This window comes from Spea bombifrons, chromosome 4 (assembly GCF_027358695.1).
Source record: "Spea bombifrons isolate aSpeBom1 chromosome 4, aSpeBom1.2.pri, whole genome shotgun sequence".
NCBI lineage: Eukaryota > Metazoa > Chordata > Amphibia > Anura > Pelobatidae > Spea > Spea bombifrons.
The window spans coordinates 80,251,983-80,259,302 of NC_071090.1; positions in this window are offsets into that span (position 1 = coordinate 80,251,983).

Genomic DNA, 7,320 nt, shown 5'->3' on the forward strand with positions numbered 1-7,320 from the left:
CAAACAGCTGCCAGCAAAAGTTGTGAGGAAAAAGGCCATGGTGCAACGCCTACAAAGCATTTTTGTAGAAAAGAGGGTCCTTGAGGTTGCCACTGGAAGTGCCTTCCTAACACGTCTATGAAACCTTTCAGACCAAGTAACCAATAGAAGTGTCTTTCCTCAGCCTGCCTTTCTTCCATTACAACATAATTTGTATGATCATACGGCGACTCTACTCTACCCTTGTCCTCTACTTGCTCTGGTTTATATTTTTCATTCAGGACTCCCTATCTGTTACATCTTTCATTCTTTCTTTGTATTACCTTTAATACGGTATCTAACTCTGTTAAAGGCATTTGAATAATGTTTTACTGGAATATACAATAAGACAATACCAAGATTTTTGATAGTTTCTTTTAGCACTAAATGCTAAAAAAATCATATCTTTTTCTTAGTGTTGTTGGAAACATTGAGAATCTTATAGGCTAAAAAAATGCAGTATTCGATAATGAGATTTTTGAAAAAGACAAGATTTTAGATTAGATATTATTAGCATCATTCTTGCTCAATGTAATGCTTACACGCTTTAGTAAAATAAATAGCATCACATGCATTTACTTTCCTGTATACTCATTATATATAAGAATTAAGATATCATGGTATGTTTGGTCTTCCCTTTTATAAAATCATATGTTAATTTTGGGCAGATATCTAACTATAACTGGCTTATTACACAGGACATCTGTATGTTGTATCTAGAGGAGAAAAGAAGACGATCTCTGCACTACATCGTAAGACAACATGGCAATAACAACAGGGGAATGGTATAGAATAAGCACAACGTAGATATTATTATACCACTGTCCTCATTATAAATTAAAATGTTAACCCCTTTGACACATCATTTTTTAATACTTGTGTCTGAAAATGTACTGATCTTTGGCAGATTCTTTGCTGTGGAGTTTGTATGTGGGATGCAATATCTCCATGAGAGAGGGATTATACATCGGTAAGCAATAGCGTACCTTCTTTCTACATTATAAAATGTATTTTGTTCATCTATCTAGCAATCAAATGTATTTATTATCTAACCCCTTAAGGACCAGACTGTTTTTAAAATGTGTACATTTTCACTAAGACTGTTTTAATGTTTTAAAAGGGTGTTTCAACTGCTAGTATTTTAACACAATGAACATTCTATATAACTGAGGTATTTCAGGTAACCTGAATTGATGCATTTTGAAGGTATTTTCTGTCAAAGTAACTGACTGAGAAGAAAATGTCCCTAGTTTTTGCTAAAGAAAATCACTCATCCTAATTTTTCAACTAATCTTTTAGCAAAAGAAAGCTCCATCTCTCCTTGAAAAGACAATATCTAGTTTAATGGTTAATGATAGTTTAATGATGACATTTTGAATACATTGACATTAATATGTAGTTGGTCCCCCCTTTGCAGCTATAACAGCTTCCACTCTTCTGGGAAGGCTTTCCACAAGACATTTGAATGTTTCTGTGTGAATTTATGCTCATTCATCCAGTAGAGTATTTGTGAGGTCAGGCAGTGATGTTGGATGAGAAGGCCTTGCTTGCAATCGCCGTTCAAGTTCATCCCAAAGGAGTTCGATGGTCAGGGCTCTGTGTAGACCAGTCAAGTTCTTCCACATCGAGCTCGTCCAACCATGTCTCTATGTACCTTGCTTTGTGCATAGAAAAAGGCCTTCCCCAACCTGTTCCCACAAAGTTGGAATCATAGCGTTGTTCTAAATGTCTTGGTAGCTGCCCTTTACCATGGCAATACATTTTTGACAATACTATGCTTCCAACTTTGCAGGAACAGTTTGGGGAAGGCCCCTATAATATTTCACCATGGCTGTACCCCAGTGCGCAGAGCAAGGTCCATAAAGACATGGTTGGCTGAATTTGGTGTGGAAGAACTTGACTGGCCTGCAAACAACAGAGAAAACTGAATAGTTACAAACAAATCATAGGTCCTATTGTGAGATGTATATGCATATACCTGATGGATACACAAGGCAACTCCCACACATTCAGAATGTGAATGTGTTAACATTAGGCACAATGTTTGATGAATATTCGCAAGCTATCTATGCCATGAGTAACCAATATAGGAAAAAGTATAGAACTTAAGATGTAAACATAATAGAAGAGGACAACTTAACTGAATCGAATGGATGGTAAATGTGACACCAATGGATATTTTAAAAGTATTTTAATGAACTTAATTTGTTGCTGTTGATTTTGGATCAACAGCAACAAATTTACAGATTTAGGAAAGGCTGAACTTGATGGACGCATGTCTTTTTTCAGCCTATGTAACTATGTAACTATGTAACTGATATAAGGGATCCCGTGGGTCGCTCTCTGGGGTTTTGTCACTTTGCTATTAACTATAACCAAGAGAATGGTAGACCAAAATATGTTTTCCAAATTTCCTATATTCAGAATTGATTTAGAGGATTACTTACTTCAGGGCTTGACAAATTTGTTGTGAATCTAGGCGCCAGGTAAAAAAGTTAGGAGCCAGGATTTTTTTTAAACTAACAGTTGGTCAGGAGGGATCCGATCATCATCAGCCCACTTACTAAACTCACAGCGTTTGACCTGGAAGCACCCTGGACTTTCAGGTCAGTGCTGTTTGTTTTTTTTTTTTAAATACATTTTTTTCATTTTTTTAACTCTTTCCATTGGAGCACAGCATTGACAGATATTTAGTCCCCAAAAGCTTGTGGGGACAAATGTTAACCCCTGCAATGCCACGAATGTGTCATACACAATTGTGGCATTGAAGGGGTTAACGCTGCACTGTCGCTCTCATGGAGCGATCAGGCAGCAGGGGGGTGTTGGGGCTGGTCTCCACACTCATGGCAAACCAAAGAACCCTCTCACCCTGTCCCTGAAGCTGCCTCTGGCAGCTGGGAAGCAATTGCTGGTCTACAGACCAGCCACTGCAGGGGGAGTCTATGATGACTGCTGTAGGCTTCTATGCCTACAGGAATCATCAAAGGGCTTGTGGGGGCTCGTTTTTTTTGCTGTTGCTGGTCTGCCTGGGCTTCCAGGCAGACCACCGGCAGCAGAGCCCCTTACAAAACAGGAGTTAACCCCTAAAACGCCGCGATCGCGGCATTGAAGGGGTTAACGCTGCACTGTCGCTCTCAGGGAGCGATCAGGCAGCGGGGGGGGGGGTTGGGGCTGGTCTCCACACTCATGTGGAGACCGAAGAACCCTCTCCCCTGTCCCTGAAGCTGCCTCTGGCAGCTGGGACTCAATTGCTGGTCTATGGACCAGCCATTGCAGAGGGAGTCTCTTTGATGACTGCTGTAGGCTTCCATACCTACAGGAGTCATCAAAGGGCTTGTGGGGGCTCGTTTTTGCTGTTGCTGGTCTGCCTGGGCTTCCAGGCAGACCACCAGCAGCAAAGCCCCCAAAACGGGAATTAACCCCTAAATGCCGCGATCGCGGCATTGAAGGGGTTAACGCTGCGCTGTCGCTCCTATGGAGCGATCAGGCAGGTGGGGGGTGTTGGGTGAGGTCCCCAGACTTGTGTGAGGACCCAATCAACACACAAACCCCTTCCCTGAGGCTGCCTGTGGCAGCTGAAAACACGATTGCTGCTTTTCCAGCAACCGCGTTTTCAGCCTACAGGATCACTCCGTAGGAGTGATCTCAGGCTCGGGGGCGGGCTCGGAGTGGCTGTGCTGTCTGCCCAGACTTCTGGGCAGACAGTAGCAGCAGCGACCCCGTGTGGTGACTCAGCCTCTTACATCCACAATTTTTTCTGGATGTAAGAGGCTGACAAAACCTAGGCGCCAGGACAAAATTCTCTGTCGCCATGGCGACCTGGCGCCTGGGATTTGTCGAGCCCTGACTTACTTTGACTGCATGCTTTATAAAGAATCAGCCATTTCCCCAATGAGTCTATTTCCTTGACTCATCCTAAAATGATCAATATACTTGCTTCCGCGCATGGGCTATTAAAGTCTGGCATGAAACAAAATTATTGGTAAACAACCTCCTCTGACGTAGTGGAAATTCTTGAGGGAGCACACAGCTGGGAGACATCTATCAATAACAACCAACTTGTAAGAGAAAAAAATGATGATCCATAGGAAATTCATGCAACATTCAATCACTCCCTAAGCAGATATGTTAGACTATGGTGTAGTTAAACTTCTATTGTTGCTCTTGGGTAATTGTTTCTGTCTATGTACCATATGAATATGTCTGGTCATCTGGCTAAAATTGCCCCCAAATCTGTTCTATTGTGAGCCATAGCAATATAGCAATATGCCTACTAAGCAATGGGATAGGATAGAGAAGAAGTACACATGACTGGGCCTAATTTAGGTAACATATGTGGCACCTGATGTGCTATTATAAGATTTTCTACAGGAGGATGACACCAGAGACCAGGGGCGTACCTAGAGTATTTGGCACCTGGGGCGGATCCTGTATGTGCCCCCCCCCCACTTTAAAACTGCATAGCTTCTACCATTATATACCGGCGCAGACACTGAAGGTAGCATAACACTTATCACTATATACTGAGGCAGAAATTGACGGTGGTACAGCTTGATCTGGGGTGAAAGCAGGTATGTATAGCTCCTGAAGGTATATACCCTCTTATGGAGAGAGAAAAAAAAAACAATGCCAAATTCAATTTGCCTGCCTTGCAATTTTTGCTTACAATTTTTATTCATCTGTGTAAATGTTTATTGCATTTATGCTTTCTTGATCCTACATTATGTGACCCTACCATTTATCTAGGAAGGATACCCTCTTGCCTGTCTGGGCCCAGCCGAGGGTTGATGGAGAGATCAGAGGATCTCTAAAAACAATGTGCATGATGGAGTCCAAACAATTGTCTTTGTATAGGTTTTGTTATTTTTCATAGAACGGACCATACTTTTTGCTTGACATTATAATCGAACACAAAAGAGCCACTGTTCCCAAAAATTGCGTAAGCCACAAGACACTTAATTAGCAACTATTTATAATACGCAAATATGGGTGAAATAACTGTAATATCTCTTGAATCATACAAATGTGTCCTATTTTTGTTTTTTGATTTTGTAGAACTGGGTTGTGCTGGTAGACATCAAATGCAGTTATAAAGAATTATGACACTAATCGACACACATATATACATTACATTTTAATAGAATTTGCTGTATGGTAATGAGCATCATGTGTGTAAATAGCAGTTTTTGCCTGAGCATATAACTAGACTGAAAAAAGGATTTGTTTGCTCCCAGTAATAAAATAGATAAGGTGACTTATCTACATTGGTGAAGGGTACATGAAGTTAATATGAGTTTGAAAAATGTGTTTTGTCCTTTTTTTTCTGTAATATGCTCTTAATTACACTGTAATTTTGTTTACAGTGAGCATTATTCATTTTTTACATATTACATTCATTGTGATGGTTCATGCATAATTTAGTCATCCCCTATGTTAGATAATGCAGTATTTCTCAAGAGAATGATTTGCTTATACAATAAATATCCCAGTTTTTTAGCATTCTAATGTTTTATAGGGAGAAATTGTATTACTAAATTCTAGGAATCCTGTTGATACCTAACCTCTTATCGCATTGCATATGTAAACCTTTTATTCCAGTGAGAATACTGTGACAACCACCTGTTGAGTTACTGGTGAGCCTTGAGTTTGAAAATAGCAGAGCTCAGAAATTTTGCGGTGCTCAGAGAAGATAACCTATTGTGAATTTTATACAACAAGCAGTAGATGACCTTAATCCTGTTACAAATGTAAGCTTTGCATCACTCTGACTGCTTAAACGGAAGGTTAGTATAAATCTGCTTTAGTGGGACAGCGGTTCTTTTAATCCTCCCAAGCAGTGTTAATAATGTATCATTTTTGTGATTCTTTATAGTGCTTAAAAGAGACAATAACCCTTATTGACATAGCAGGCTTGAATGGTTTTCAAATGTATTAATTTCTTGATGGACATTCATTTGTGTTAACTTTTTTTTTCAAAATATTAAAAGATTTTTAATAAATTTGGTTACATTTTGCATTGATTTTGTTTATATCCTGATATTGATTGCAGAGGCACCTCATGCTTCACTTAGCAAACCCCATTGCTATGAAAGACTTAGAGGATATGGGGGCTAGAAAGCCAAAAGAGTAAAAAAATATACAGTAATAGACGTGCAAATAGGCCAGAAAATGATTCAGACACATTTTTCGCTTTGTTTTTGGCACATTTGTTTTTGGGCAACAAATTACATTCCCTGCCCATTTGGTTTAGATGAAAATTGGCATGGGGGGGCACTTTTAATTCAGGAAATAATAATAATTTGTTGCCCAGTGCCCACTTTTATTCTCATTCACTCTTACTCACACTCTCACATTCATTCCCTTTCACTCTCTCTCTCATGCTCTCATTCTCTTTTGGAGCATTCAAAGTATACATATTTGTCAGATTTTTGTTGCAAATTTCTACAAAATAACACTGCCACATCAGAAGTGGTAGTATCACATCTACAACTGAAATGTGCATAAAGGCTGGTTATTCATTAAGCAGCAAGCACAATTTAGGGTATTTTACATGTTTGGTGCTCCCCTTCACCACCTTCCTCATTGATGTCTAATGAATTTAGTAAGTTGATACTCATAGTTTTGCAAACTGCCTAAGACAAATACATTTTAGTAATACATCTTGCCGTGCCCACTATGACATAGTATTTTTGCACATGCAGCTCTTATCCAATTGAAAGGGAGAGTCCAGCCATCCTGCCAGAAAACAGCCTACCTACCCAGACATCATAATCCTTTGATCATGTCTCTGCTATGCAGTTTGTACAAAATAGCCATTTAGTGATTATATTTCTAGAGAAATGTATGCTTTTAGAATAATTCAATGCATTTTTTACAACTACCTATAGCTTGTGCTTTTTGTTTGTCATTCAGAATTACACAATATATATGTATTGAAAAACAATTTTATAACCCACTTTTTGCATTTGTGGAATATGATGGTGCTATGTAGATCAATAAATAATAAAATACAATTATACAAATATAATAATGATAACAACAATAATAATAATAATTATTATTATTATTCCTACAGGGAGAAAATAACCATGTAATATTTGTTGGGATCTGTAGAGGGCACTGGATAGTTTCAAATAATGAATAGAGCCTGAAAATGTGTATTCATTGTAATATGTTTCCATCTGAATTCTAACTTAAGTCGCATTTAAAATAGATGACATTATTTGAATATTGTGGAGTATGTAATGATATTCTGTGTACTATTGTGAAATATGTAATGCTATTCTGTGTGCTAAAATATTA